Source organism: Canis aureus, chromosome 4, assembly GCF_053574225.1.
Source record: "Canis aureus isolate CA01 chromosome 4, VMU_Caureus_v.1.0, whole genome shotgun sequence".
NCBI lineage: Eukaryota > Metazoa > Chordata > Mammalia > Carnivora > Canidae > Canis > Canis aureus.
The window spans coordinates 82,297,955-82,314,225 of NC_135614.1; the positions used below are offsets into that span (position 1 = coordinate 82,297,955).

The 16,271-nt window shown below is 32.3% G+C and overlaps 1 long non-coding RNA gene across 17 annotated transcripts in view; it reads left to right on the top strand.

Moving 5' to 3' along the window:
- The window catches only part of LOC144313062 (uncharacterized), a 186,222-nt gene that overhangs the window by 33,280 nt on the left and 136,671 nt on the right, over nucleotides 1-16,271 (top strand). For 12 of the 17 annotated variants that reach the window (XR_013378769.1, XR_013378780.1, XR_013378768.1 and 9 more), the window contains one exon: nucleotides 11,488-11,624. The exons of 2 other annotated variants lie outside the window; for them this stretch is intronic. This is a non-coding gene — a long non-coding RNA (uncharacterized LOC144313062). Of the gene's footprint in view, nucleotides 1-1,090; nucleotides 1,252-4,902; nucleotides 4,951-6,576; nucleotides 6,663-11,487; nucleotides 11,625-16,271 lie in introns of all 17 variants that reach the window. 3 more of the 17 variants (XR_013378770.1, XR_013378772.1, XR_013378771.1) reach the window with 3 other exon arrangements.

Genomic DNA, 16,271 nt, shown 5'->3' on the forward strand with positions numbered 1-16,271 from the left:
ATAAGCATCTTTATATTTATATAAATATAATAATCACATTTATGATTGCAATAAACAATAAAACACTGATTATGAAATATTTGAAATATATGTGTGATAAATAGCATTTTGGGTAAAGTAAATTTAAAAGATAGCCATTTCTTTTACTTTGAAAAAGGGAAAAAAAAAGAAAAAGTAAAATCTTTTGAAATCTTTCAAATTCACACCTTTACTAGCAAATGGAATAATATCATCATAACTGACACGATTTAACATGAAGGGTGTCTGAGAATTCAGGTTATAAAGTATTTTAATTTTTATTTAACATAAATACCTTAATATCCCTCGAGAATAAAAAAGTAAGATTAAAGAGGAATTTTGTATATCAATATGGCATCAATTAAATGTCTGTTTTAATACAGTTTAACTTATTCGACAGGAATGATCTATTTCTAACATAACTACAATAAAACATTCTAGCAAGAATGCTAATAATTGGGAATTTAAAAATATCAAGCAATTGAAAACAAAGGATAACTATCTCCTGATATTGTTTCTTTTTTGTTTGTTTGTTTGTTTGTTTTAACAGATTTTATTTGCTTATTTGAGAGAGAATGAGAGCGCTAGCAGGAGGATGGGCAGAGGCAGAGGGAGAGAGAGAAGCAGACTCCCCACTGAGCAGAGCCCCCCCACCATGTGTGACTCAGTCCCAGGACACCTACCTGACTGAGCCACACAGGCACCCCCTTGATATTGTTTCTGATCTTCTAAGTAATTCCATGTTGTTAGATAGATATGAGAAGGAAAACATATTCTGAATGTATTTATTATATGTTTACATATAATACATTTTTATAATGGTATTTGGTGAATGCCTGTGATAAACAACAAAAGTAGTATATTTCAGTAACTAAAAACAAAGACTCAGGTTAGGTTCTTTTCAATTCTGACTATCACTCATGAAAAATGTTAAATTAGATAAGATCTTTGTATCTCAGAGTCTCAGATTCATTATTAGAACTTAATTTTTTAGAGAAAATCTTATATTGCTGATTACTTGTTAAGTGTTATATGATGTGTAATAATAGAAATGGTGTTCACAATTTGACAGATGACATGAGAGCCTTATGGAACTGCAAACACATTTATTGTTTTTTCTCTTTGGAGAGTCATGCATTCCTCAATACTGCTGTGAAAATAGGAATCACTCACACTTCTAAAGCTATTTCCCACTGTTAAAAATTAATTAGAAGAATAACATCTCCAACCCAGGTGAGACAAGTCTGTAATTCATAACTATAATATTCTAGAGGAGAAGGAAACCTGAAACTATTTCTTTTAAACGGCCTTTAATGATATCACACATGATTTAAGAAATATTTTATTTTTTGTGGAAATGTTATTTATAATCTCTATTTATAGGTTCTAGAATTTTTCATCTCTAGGTTGTCTATTTGAAGAACAAATTTATAGAGCACACTTAACACAAAACAAAAGTAAATAAAAACCTAATCATCTATTGTAAATTATGAAAAAGCTAGTAGGAATTTACAGCCTCAAAGCCATCAAGGTACAGAATGTTAATGGAGTTAACAGGAGCTCAGCAGCCTTATATCTTCAAAGTCCACTTTATTAAAAGCCGATAGAAGAAAATTCAAAGTTTACTTATTTTCAGAGAGGCAATTTTCTATTTTCTGTTAGGAAACATGATTTTTATATAAACTACATATTTTGATAGACTACTCTTCTCGATGGGGAAACTGTATTTTTAGTAATAAAATTAAAATAATAAGATAAAATATAAAATGACAATAAAGTATAAATACCTATTTGCACTTGTAGAATTAAACTAAGTACCTGTCCTTAAAAATCATCAAATACAAATCCGTTCGTCCTTTGGTATCACCTTCCTAACTGATGTGAAAATTTGCAAAATCTCATTACTCTTAAAAATAAGAATGTAACTATCATGCATACCTTCCACTTTCCATACATTAAATACGCATATTTTATTTTCCTAAGTGGATCATGAATTTTCCAAGGCCACAGAAATTGCTTCTTATGTTTTGTATTCACGACAGACTTTGTTATCCTTGTCATTGTTAGGGATGGACAGGTTTTGTTGTGTTACAAGTGAACACCAAAATGTCAGTGCTAACCAGGATAAAGGTTAACTTTTCAAAGTCCTGTGCCAGCCCAGAAGGAAAATCAGCGTTCTAGACTCTATATTTTTGACGACACTATTTTCCTCATATACCTTCACAGTTCCCTGGCCAGAAAAAATATTATCTAGACACAGAACACATTTAAAATCAGGCATTTAGTGTTTTTAATAATTCCCTCCATATTCCTTTGGCCCAAATCTAATCATTGAACCCCAACCTCAAGTGAAGGGCAGCTGTAAAACAGAAGGCCACATGTTCATTCTATCTCAGTACCACAATTACTCTAGTCGATAAAGAACAAATATTTCTATGGGCTAAAATGATTCAGACTCTATTTCCAGTGTGTTACATATATTGACTCATGAATTTTCACCTGACTTGATGAGATAAATACTATTAAGAGCCTCTTCTTTAATTTAGAAAAGTATAAGTCCATAATAAACAGCCCAATGTCTCAAATCCCCATGGATTTACGTAATGAAAATATATTTCTCTTTCATGTCATAATCGGTTGCATGTGGGGCAGGGAAGCATCTTCTCCAGGCAGTGATGGGACAGTGCCCTCTGCCATCATGTGGCTCTGGCCAGGATGGAAAGTCTTTCCTTTTTACATTTTGTTGGGGAGGAAGAACAAAATTATGCATGAGTCAATTTTAGGGGCCGGTCTGGGAAGTGCTGCAACCACTTGTCTTATTTCACTGATGGAAGAGAATCACCTGAACTCACATGAATGAGTGGACTTAGTACCTAAAAACAAAAGGCAACGTAGGTAGTGATGAGTCCTGGCAGTTATTGTCACACCCCATTTTTGAGTAGGAAGTCATGGAAGAGAGAGCTTAAATAACCAGTTGGTCAAGGTCACACAGCTAGGAAGTGCCAGAAAAAGAACTTGGTCCATGTAATTTATCTTCACAATCTGTGCTCCTACCCACGATACTATTCTTGCAATGCTTGTAGTTTAACACAAATGTTTAATACATATTTCTTAAATGATTGTAGAACAGATAATGTTAATACACTTTTATTAAGTGATTGGATGTCAGACAGATAATTTTACCCAGATATTCCATGTAAAACTTTTTTTGGCTACCACTTCCTGGCATGTTAATATCACCGGTAAGGTGCTACCCAAGCACATTATAATATTCAATTCATTGGAAAATAATATTTGTAGGTATTCAGATTAACATCAATAATGTGTCCCCCACACCCAATTTAAGATACATTAGCTGTTCAGCCATGTATCTGTTGATTTGGCTTCCTTATCTTCACCTTTATGTGTTACAGTGCATATCTTTTAGGATACAGATAGAGAAATTTAGAGTTAGCATTCATTCCTCTCATCATTTTAGATGGTCCTCACAGAGAACAGTGTCACAGAAAATATTTTAACAATTATTGGGAGAATAGAAAGTGGTAGGTTATCAAACACTTCTTCTAGCTTAGTTTGGAAGAAAGCCACTCTAGGAATGGGTTATCTCCAGCATAGAAAACGTGAACAAAAGAAAGGGAGGATAGCTTTCACATGAGATAGAAAATAATTTTTAAAACATCTTATTTCCCTGCCTTAACTTGCAAGGAAATTGCTATACTGTTAATGGTCTGTGAATCTTTAATTACAGATAAATGTTCATGTTAGTATCTGTCCTCTGGGCAAAAATGCAAACACATTACACCACAAGAGAAGCAAAGAAATGAATTTATGCTTTAATGAACTGTGGAGTCTTATTATTCACCTAATATAAAATGACACTTTGACTTTGTACTGGAAACAAACTGGGAATATGAGGTCCAATTTGTATTCAGGGAAATTGTTTACTCTGAAAATTTATCCAATGATAAGTTATTTTTGGTTTCATACCTTCAAGACTTCCTTTTATTGCTTTTCCTTTCTATTTTTAATTAGTTTAAAGTAATTATTTGAAAATTCAACATTAATCTTCTCTCTAATCTGGAGGGAAATTATTCATGATAAAAGCTCATGTTAGGTCTGTCATTTGGCAGTGACACTGTATGTTTTTCTATCTATATACGAACAAGAAAAATCAGACTTAACAATTGCCCCAAATGCTAATGGCCTGCCCATCTAATCAAGCACTTTTCATTATGTCGCATCACCAGATTTAATTGAGCATTTAATTCATAGTTTGTCACTCTGCTGGTTGCTTGGTAATTTATATCCAGTCCTCACACCAAAGCTAGGAGATAATGTTGGTTTAAATGGGACATCAAAGCTCAAACAATTTTAAAATAAGAAGTCAAATATGTCTAGTAGATATATTAGTGCTATTCTTAGTGTAGCTTATACCCCAAGTGTGGCGCATATTAGAGAAGAGAAAAAAATGATAACAGGAATGAACTTCTGGCCAAATAAATGAAACATACAAGCATTTATAACTATCATAGTCTGGGAAAATAAATATTATTCAAAGGGCCACAAAAATTAAATAGCCAATTAGATTTTTATTTCTATTAGAAGATGAAATTTATAATCCAAAGTATAGTAACAGTTCTATAATACAGATTATTATTTGCTTTTATTCAGCTGCAGGGAAAAGGAAACACTTTTCATCTTCCTGAAACCTATTTGACAACTCTTACAGGGATTTGCAACTTCAAATCTAAGTAAAGCAATGGAATTTTTGTAGTTTGCAGGGAGAAAGAAAATCAGGTCTGGGAAGCTAAAAATTAACAATACTGATAAAAGTGAAGAGGATGGAAAAGGTTTGAGATATTTGATGTTTTGTATATTGCATAGGTATTATCGTCTCCAGTTTAAAATTGAGGAGGATGAAGTTCAGTGATTGTAAGTAACTTTATTCATTCAGAATGTATTTATTGAGTTCTAGTCTGTGCTAGAGACTGCTATGAAGAGAGAATTATAGCTGTGATAAAATTGACCCATTCTAATCTCATGTAGTAACATAAAATAAATAATCCCCAAAATGTTTACTTACTTTATATTGTAGTAAAACCAGAGAGAGGGGGGTGGAGAGAGAGAGAGAGAGAGAGAGAGAGAGAGAGAAAGTGCTGTGAGAAATATAGAATGATTTTAATCTTGTATGAATGTCAAGGAAAAATATCTTTGAAGAAATGCAATTAAGAGGTCACCTGAAAATTTGTATATTTATTAAATTACATGTGTTTATGTAATTGTTAGAGAGAAGAGGAGAAGGGGAAGAGAGAAAGAGAAAGAAAAAGAGAGAGACAGAGTGAATGTGTTTGTAATATTTCCTCTAGGTCTGTATTCTGATCCAGGGAAAATGGGCAGCCTGGCCAATTGAGAATAAGTGCACAATCCATACTTTATTTCTGCTGAAGGCAAAATGGACAAAATGGCTTGGGCCAAGAAAATATACTCACTATCTCTTTGTCCTAGAATTGAATTGACTTAAACACCTAGTTGAAGTGGAGGGAAAGGATTTATAGGCATGAATATCATGTCATAATTGTGAGAGCACCATATCAATATTCATACATATAAGTGAATTAATCTATAAAATATTTTTATTTTTGGAATTTATGAAAATAGTCCTTAAATACTAACATGACATTTATAGTCCTCATTTTATATGTATTCTACTTATGAATTAGTATTTTCATCCTACTTCAGCCACCCACATTTACTGCATCTATTTTTTAATCACCCCAAACAAAAATCTCTGTTCCAGCAACTTCTCTTTTCTTTACATTCTTGAACAGGTACTTTTCCTTCCTTGATTTGGATGGTCACTATCACTTAGAAACCAATGACTATTTAAATTTATTATATATATATATCACTTTTCCTCTTTCTCTAGTCTTTCACTCTTACATTTGGTAAATTCTTGTCACTATCATTAAGTCCATCATATATATGAAGCAACATTATTGTCAATGTAACTAACTGCATCACATATACTTTACAAAACACTGTCTCTTCTTCAACATTATAAAAAAATTGCAAGCACATTAGGCTCATTTATGATTTCAACCTGTCTATAAAAAGATGTATCTGAATGGCCTAGAAATTTCCTTGGAACAATGTAGCTTCTCATAGCAAATGAATAGCTGAATTTATTTCAGAGTTTAAATTCATAATTTCATTGATTTATAGAAGAAGTAAACATTATAAATCACACCAAATATGCTAACAATGTCATTTACTGGCTTAGAAAAAGGCACAGTATTAAAATGTTAGAAATAAATGTTAGAGACAAGGAAATTCCATGGTGGTATAAGGAAATCATCCAACTTTAAAATATACGTTAAACATAGGAAAATGAATAGCCTTAAAAACATATTATTTTAATCTATTCCATATCTCTATGCCCATATTTTATTCATATTAAGCTTATTTTGCATTTTCTTCCTCCTTTTAAAAATGATTTAAAATAACCACTCATGTATTCAATCATCCAATAAATATCTATTAAATGATTATTTGTTCCAGGTACATTTCTCATGTGTTGTGAAAAGCTATGAGATGAAACACTTAAAACTTACATTCTAATGGAATTATATACAAAAAATAAAAAGGTAAAGTATATGGAATGTTAGTGATAAGAGATGAGGAGAAAATTAAGCAAAAGGAGCATATGGCTGTGGCAGGTGGTATTTTTCAAATATAGCCACAACTATATCACCCATCCTACATGCTGTTTTACAATGTGATGTTACCACCTTGCCTTTAAAAGGCAGTGCTGGTCCACATCCTCGTGAATCCTGGTAGGTCTGAGACTAGTTTAATAAAATGACAGTAGAAATGACAATTGTGGTTTTGCAGCCACATCCACAATAAAGATTTCAACTCTGTCCACTGGGACACCACCTTCTGGAGCTCTGTGCCTCCCCGTATAAGAAGTCCGATATCCCTGCTATCCTTAAATGCTCTGAGCAAGTCCAAGCATATGGATAAATGGCTTGCAGTTCCTATGATGGAAAATCTCATCTGAGGTCGTATCTGAGGCAGATGTGTGATTAAGGATACTTGTAAATGATTTCAGTTCCCGGGTTTCAAGTCTCCACAGCCATAGTTAGACCAATCTAATCTAGTCCAAATTCCCAACCCAGAGTATCCATGAACTTAGTAAATGGTGGCTCCATGTAGTATGTTTTGGGATGGTCTGTTACAATAGTAACTAGAGAGTGGGGTCTTACATTTTAGACTGGATGACCAGGTACAAAGGTTTAAGTAAAGTCTGTACTGCTTATAGGGTAGCCAAGTAGAGTTGCCAGTGAAGCAGAGAAGATATGAGTCTGAAGATCTGGAAAAAGGTCCAGGCGCAAGACAGGCCTCTCAAGACCCTTACCTGGGAAATATTGCAGAAAACTTGAGTATTCTAAAAGTTTTTTTCTTACCTTTTTTCAGTACCTTTATACATATTCATAAAGGAAGTATGTATTCCAAGACCCAGAGTCTTTTTTTTTTCAATTTTATCCATAGGAGAAGTTGGATATTTCAAGATTTTTAGTATTTATTTTATAAATACTTACAATGTGCATGATTTTAAACTTTTTTTTTTAAGTTCAATGTAAATTATTATTAGGGCAGACTGCTCCTTCAGATTCTTCCCATTTACTTAAATCTCATTACTCTTCAACATGAGGAAATAAATAAGTAGTATATTTACCTAAAGTTTCAATTTTAATTTATAACATTTACTTGATTCTAAGGTGTAAGATACAAATGCATAATTAATTTAGTATAAAAGTATATGCTATAAAATTATATTTACACAAGAATTCAAGAAATAACCCTGATTCATAAAAATAAAACATACAAAATGTATATTGATATCAATAATACCCAATAGCAGTACAATGTTTGGTTTGTTGTTTTATATGTAAATTTACATTTATTCTTTTAAAAAGTGTACCTTATGGGATGTCTGGGTGGCTCAGTCAGTTAAGCATCCAACTCTTCATTTCGGCTCAGGTGTGATTTCAGGATGGTGAGATTAAGCCCCAGGGGCTCTGTGCTGGGCATGGAGCCTGCTTAAGATTCTCTTTCTCCCTCTCCCTCTGCCTGCACCTTTCCCCCTTTCTCTCTTAAATAAATAAATAAATAAATAAATAAATAAATAAATAAATAAAAAATAAAAAGTGTACCTTAAAATCAAGAAGGTAAAAACAATTTTTTCCATATGAGCAACAACAAAAAAAGGTAATTAGGAAATCATCATTCACTCTCTAGGATTTTGTGATTTATACTATCCTAATTTATATCAATATACTATTTTACATAAGATGACTATTCTAGTTAATGAATGAGAAAAAAAGACTAAATATTTTAATATTTACGTATCAATAAACTCCCCTAATTTGCATGTTCTCTGAGTTGTAATGACCTATGCTATTTTTTTATATTTCTTATATATAACTTGCGAGGGACTCTTCCATACATACACTGTATGATTGCATATATTCATATTTTCTATTGAGAACAAACTTTTATCATCCGAGGAAAGAAAAACTTAAGGTGAATTACTTACAAATTTCTGTAGCAGCACTATGGAGCACTTAGAGATTATATGAATTACATTTCATAGATTATAGGATATTTGGGTTATAACTCTTAATTATCATTGTATAACAACCACTCCAAATTCCTGTAAGCTTACAATCAACCACCCTTTATTTTTAGCTATCTTACCAGTGGCTTGTCATGGTTTCATTGATCTAGCTTGAGCCCAACTATGTTGGTTGGCATTGGACAGTTATTGGGGATTGGAAGCACCTGAAATTTGATCAAGACTCCACTCTTGGTCAGGCTTGCATAGGGCACTTCAGCTGCTACTTCACTGCCTCATTTGCCATTCATCCTCCTTTTAGGACCATCAGACTAGCCCAGGCATACTCTTATTATGGGGCTGTCAGAGACTCAAGACCTAGTGAGTCCAATCTTACAAATGCTTTTTAGGGCACTGTTGGTGTCCAAGCCTTATTGACCTAACAAAGCAAGTCACAAACTTACCCATAGTGAGAAAGCATTGAAAAGGTACACAGAAAAGTGCCTTGGTAGAGGAAGTGGTGAGGAAATGGGTGCAAATGAAGCAAAGTTTATAAATGACATCAATTTACTCTTCCTGTCCAGTCTGGTCCCCAATATTGTTTTCCAATAGCATATGTATATTATTCTTCCTAAAGATATTGTCAAAATTATATTTGGACACTAAAGTGTAAATGATTTGCAAAAAATTCACCTAATATTCTCCACAGTCAATTCCATTTTACTACTTATGTTACACGTGTTTATTAAAGTATATGAAAGCAAATGCTTAGAAATCAGCTAGTGAGTTATGAAAGTTTTGGGAATTACTGTAGTCTTATTAACCACTCCTCATCCCCTTCTGCTGTGCAAATGTCTTATTTGTAAACAGCCCCAAATAATATCTTGAAATCAGGTTTTGTTGACCCTGTTTATTAAGCAAATTATGATGAAAACAAAACATATAAAAAGTAGACATTATGTTAATTATTATCAATTTTTGGTAATAAAAACAAAATATACATACAAATGAAATTTTGTTATCATGTATGTTATCATTTAGTAATTCATAATTTTTTAAAAAATGAAACAGATTAGTTTAAAAAATGTATAACCTGTAGAGTTTATCTGTATGGTATACCAAATAGAATCATAAAAACACTTCAGGACTGCCCATCTTTAATATGATTTACTGCATATCAGTGTCATGAGCATGCTCTGAAGGCTGGCACACGAGTTGTATCTTTCCATGATGGCAGCTTTATTCAGTCATAAAGCAAGGTTGACGTAGTAATAAGGCAGGTGTAGGATTCCAAACTCAATGACATTCCTGCATGTGTTTAACTTGGCTTCTTACACATCACACAAAGCAAGGCACAAGACAAGTCAAAAAAGACAAAGATAGAAAAGGGGGTTGGCGGTTAATGAACCAAACACAAAGTCAGTCCGTGGGCCCACAGTTGAGATAAGGCCTCTGTCCAGCTGGGTCAGCTTCAGCACTTACTGCTTATCACCTTCAAGCAGTGAAGGGCCTCTGTTCTGTTAGGAGATCAATTGGGCAGGGCTTTCAGTGGCAGCTGCCTTTTTAAAGTGGTCAGACATAGAGAAGGGTCAATGTCTGAGGAGTCTGGCAGTTTCCTGCAAAAAAATCCTCTTTTTAAAGGGATTTCATCAATCCTGGGACTTTGCAGTCCTCCTCTATGTCTGCTGGTTATCAGGTATGAGGGTGTCATCAGCCAGTGCTGGTCTCGGGGATATGTGGTCTGAGCTGTCTGCATCGTTGTTTGACACAGGTCCCTGCCTGTCACAGGTCTCTGCTTGACATGACTGCATCTTGCTCTTTGCATCATGTGACTAAAATTTTGAATAATTATATTACCTTCTAATTAACATAATAATATTAATATTCCTAGATGTCAGATTTCCATGGCTGAATATTTTCTATTTTTAGTGGATTGTGTCATTTTAAGTGTTTTTTCCAACAATAACAAAATATGATAGCTTTACTCTGTACTATTTACTAGATGTCTCTAAGGCATAGTTTAGAGATGCACTATGTGCAGTAGATGTATAAATGATTTGTTTACATTATTCTATATAAATGATTTGTTTGCTTAATGTCTTGGAATTCATTTGTTGTGCTATGGCTGCTGATCCTGTTGTCATCAGATTGCTACAATAAGAAAGATCTGTATCTAATTCAGTCCTCTCTTAGCTTGTCTAAACCAAATGCAGATGTTCTTAATCTCCATTATTTTGTCAATTTATCAAGTTCATATTAATGTGTCACAATGTAAAGTTTTACTTTTCCTTCTTAAATATTATTCTTAAAAATTATGAAATATTTCAAACAAGAAAAAGAACATAATATAAAAAATATCTTGCATACCCTACCAAAATGTAAGAAAAGTGAAAAGCACTCTGCCACATTTGCATCAGACCTATTTTTTTGAAAAATGAACATTATAAATGACATGATGCCTTCTTTGCTCAATGATCCTTCATTGGGGCACTATCCTGATCTTTGTGTTATATCATGGATTGATATTAAAATATTCTTACTACATATGAATAAATTATATATAGTATATAATTGTTACTTTAATGTCCAAGTATAAAATATATATTAATATAATTATAATTTAATGGTTTACTCATAATTTTGTATTTTAGGTTGACATGTGTTTATTAACTAAATTTTTTTTTCATTTTTGAATAACCCATTTATTTAGTCTCTTTCTTAGTTTATTGTGGCCATACTATTTTTATAGTATATATCTAGAACTGGATATTTTTCGTTTTATGACATGACATCATTCCCTTTCACTGGTGGTATCAGTTATTAATCTTGTGTTATAAATTTCTCCCAAATAGTCATTTTCTTAGTTTTTGTGAGTGAAGACTCCCAGCATGGTCTCACAAGGTGACAATCATCTCAAGGTATGACTGAGGATGTATCTGCTTCCAAGCTCACCTACATACTTATTGTCGGGATAATCTCATACGCTGAGGTAAGGGCCCAGATTCTTTACTGGCTATTAGTGGAAAGCCAACTTCTACCCTCATTACCAGGCAATTCACAGTATGGCTGTGTACTTGACCAAATCAAGAGAGGGGGACATCCTAAACTTTGTCATCTACACTCAGGAGTAATATCCTATTACTTTTGATGTATTCCACATGTTAGAAGGGAAAGGAAATTGTCTTTACATTATGTTGATTGTCTTTTGTTACGTAGAAGCTTTTATGCTTGACATAGTTCCACTTATTTTTTTGTGCTTTTGTTTTTTGTGGTTTGGTGTCATACCAAAAAAAAAAAAAATTTTTTTTCCCAAATCAGTGTAAAGGAGCTGCTTCTCCTTGTTTTCTTCTAGGAATTTAATGGTATCAGGTCTTATTTTTGTCTGTAATATATCTTGATTTAATTTTTGTGAATGGTATAAGCTAGGGATTTTTCTTTTCTTTCTTTCTTTCTTTCTTTCTTTCTTTCTTTCTTTCTTTCTTTCTTTCTTTTCTTCTTTCTTTCTTTCTTTCTTTCTTTCTTTCTTTCTTTCTTTCTTTTTCTTTCTTTCTTCTTTTTCTTTTCTTCGTTCCTTCCTTCTCTCTTTGTTCTTCCTTCCTTCTCTCTTTGTTCGTTTCTTTCATATATTAAGAAAGTAGAAAGATCTCAAATAAACAACCTAACTATATACTTCAAGAACTAGAAAGAGAATAAGCCCAAAGTTATCATAAGGAGGTAAAAAATAAAAAGATTAGTGCAAAAATAAATAAAACAGAGAACAGAAAAACAATGAGGGGAATAAATCAGTGAAACTAGGAGATGATTTTTCAAAAAAGGTAAAAACAACTGATAAAACTTTACTTAGAATAGCTAAGAAAAGAATAAGACTGAAATAAAATCAGAAATGAAAAAGATGATGTTATAATTGATACTACAGAAATAAACAGGATCATAAGCGACTACTATGACTAATTATACATCTATAATTAGATCTTCTAGAAGGAAGCAATAAATTCCTAGAAATACACACAATTAACCAAGAACAAATCAGAAAGAAATACAAAATCTGAACAGACCAATAACAAGAAGGTTGGATTAGTAATTAAAATCTTCCCAAGGAGGAAAAGCCCAGGAACCATTTTCATTGATGAATACTACTGAACATTTAAAGAATTAATGCCATTCTTTCTGAAACTCTTCCAAAAAACTGAAGGGGAGAGAACACTTTCAAATTCATCTTATGATGACAACATTGCTCTGATACCAAAGCCATGTAAGGACACAAAAAGAAAAGAAAACAATTGGCCAATATTCATGGTTGTTTTAAATTTTAGCCTTATCAACACCATATTAAAAAAAATAAGCTTTCCTCTATTTTTTGTCAATTCAACATAGACAGATTTATAATTTTTCCAAGGGAATGTAAGTATTTAAATGTTTACTTTACATACATTATCAGTGTAGTTTATTTTTTTATGTTTACCTTTTCATTTTTTTTTATGTTTACCTTTTCAATCCCCTTTGCTGTGAATTATCAGTTTTACTGTTTTCACCTTGGTTTAGTTTTTTTTTTTTATTTGACCAATATTTTTATATTATCCCAATACTAATGTTTTTGTTTCTTTTTTAAACAGTTTCATTGATATATAATTAGTATACAAATAACTGCACATACTTAATATGTACAATTTGGTGGACATATGCAAATCCCCCTGACACCTTCACCACAACCAAAGCAATAAACATATCCATCTTTTCCAAAAGTTATATGTTCTCTTTCATTTGGGGAATATAAATAATAGTGAAAGGGAATATAAGGGAAGGGAGAAGAAATGTGTGGGAAATATCAGAAAGGGAGACAGAACGTAAAGACTGCTAACTCTGGGAAACGAACTAGGGGTGGTGGAAGGGGAGAAGGGCGGGGGTGGGAGTGAATGGGTGACGGGCACTGGGGGTTATTCTGTATGTTAGTAAATTGAACACCAATAAAAAATAAATTAAAAAAAAAGTTTCCTTTTGTCACTTTTTCTAAAGAACACTTTAACATGATATTTGCCCTCTTAAAATATTGAAATGCATAATAATATATGATTAACTATAGCCAACTATGCTTTATAGGAAATATCTATAATGTCTTCATTTACTGTAACTTAAACTTTATAACCATTAAATAACAACTTTCCATTTCCCTCATCCCTAGCCTTTGGTCACCACTGTTGTATTTTCTACATCTATGAGTTTGAACATTTTAGACACACCTCATAGATGGAATTATGTAGTATTTGTCCTTCTATGATTGGCTTATTTAGTTTACAATAATATCCTCTCCATTCATCAATGTTGTCACAAGTAAAAGAGTTTTCTTTTTTCTCATGGCTAATTATTAGTCCATCCTATGTATATACCACTTTTTTTTTTAATCCACACATCTGTCAATGGATACTTGGTTTGCATATCTTGGCTATTATGAATGATGCTGCAATGAATGTGTGAGTGCAGATACTTCTTCAAGATCTTGATTTTTTTTTTTTTGGATATTAGTAAGAAGTGAAATTACTGGCTCATATAGTAGTTCTGTTTTCAATTCTTTGAAGCATCTCCATACTCTTTTACAGTTTCTTCACTATCTTACTTCCCCACTGAAAGTGCATAGATTCCTTTTTTCCATAAGCTTACCAATCTTGTTTTATATTTATATATGATAGCCATTCTAACAAGCATGAAATAATCCCTCATTGTGATTTTGATTTGAACTTCCTTGATAAATAGCTATGTTGAGCATCTTTTAATATACCTGTTTTTTATTTGCATGTTCTCTTTGGAGAAACATCTTCAAGTCCTTTGTCCATTTTTTAATTTTCTTTCCTTTGAAAGGTTTTAGGAGCTCCTTGTATATTGTAAAAGAGTTAAGCTCTTTTATGATATATGATTTGCAAATATTTTCTCCCATTTCATAGGTTGCCTTTTCATTTTATCTTTTTTTTTCTGTGCAGAATGTTTTTATTTTGATGCATTCCTCCTTGTCTATTTTTGCTTTTGTTATCTCTGCTTTTGGTGTCATATCTAAGAAATCATTGCAAAGACTAATATAAAAAAGTGTTTCCCTTATGTTTTCTTCTAGCAGCTTTATAGTTTGATTTCTTCCATTTAAGGCTTTAATATATTTTGAGTTGATTTGTGTGTATTGTGTATAGTAAGGGCCTAATTTCGTATGTTTGCAGGTGGGTATTCAGTTTTTTCAACATAATTTGTTGAAGAGACAATCCCTTCCCATTGTGTGTTCTTGGACTCCTGTCAAAGACCAGTTTACTACATATATGTGGGTTTATTTCTGGGCTTTCCATTTTGTCCCATTGCTCTATATTCTGCTTTTATGTCAGTACTAAACTGTATTAATTACTGTAGCTTTTCACAGCTAACATACTCAATGGTGAAAAAGTAAGTTTTTCTTCTAAGCTAAGGAACATGGCAAGAATGACTATTGTTTCCACCTTTCATAGGAATGGAAGTTCTAGACAGAGAAATTATGTAAGACAAAGAAATAAAAATAATCCAAAACAGAAAACAAAAAACAAAATCTTTGTAAATTACATGCTCTTCTATGTAGCTAACCCTAGAGACTCTTAAAAAAGAAGAAAAAGAAATAAAGTAACAATAAACAGAACAAAACAAAACAGAGAACCACCTGTTGTGACCAATAAGTAAATTTAGTAAATTTGCAGGACACAAAATCAACATGCAAAAATCAGTTACATTTCTATACACTAACAAGGAGCCATCTAAAAAGGAATAAAGAAAACAATACACTTTATAATAACATTGAAAAGAATAAAATACTTAGGAATAGACTTAAGTAAAAGACAATCTTGTACACTGAAAACTATAAAACAGTGGTTTTTAAAATAAATTAAAGAGACATAACAGAAAAGATAGTCTGTGTTTGTGGATTGGAAGATTTAACATTGTTCAGATTCCCATAGTAACCAAGGCAATATATGGATTCAGTGTTATCCCCATCAAAATCCCAACATTTTTGCGAGATAGAAAAACAATCCTAACTTAAAAAAATAACCCTAAAATTTATATGGAACCACAATGGATCCTGAATAGCTGAAGTAAGCTTGATAAAGAACAAAGCTAGAGGCATCACACTCCTGATTTCAAAATATATCACAAAGCTGCAATATTAAAACTATATGAATACTAATGTTTTTATGTTTATGTGTGTTCTAAATATCTTCTATTTTGGGTTTGTGGTAGATTGCAACAAGTGGCTACATTGTATCACAAACTTGTTTGTAGTATGACTTTAGTTTTTTTCTTAAAGAAATAAAGACTAATAAAGATTCTGGGCTGCACACAACTTACTTCAACCTGTAGAATGTAGTAGAAGTAATTTTATGTGAATTACAGGCCTAGACTTCAGGAGGACATGCACCTTTTATTCTAACTCTGCTGGCACTTGGCTGGTGATGAACTTGGGGAAAAGCTAAATCTAGTCTCTCTGATGATATAAGACCACATAGAGGCAGAGAAGCCCAACTAACATCTGTTGGCAATGTTAATACTACTAAATGTTTAATCTTATTAAGTATCTTTAAAAAATAAAATAAGAAAGTAAAAAATAAAGAATAACAACAACACAATTAAAGGCTTA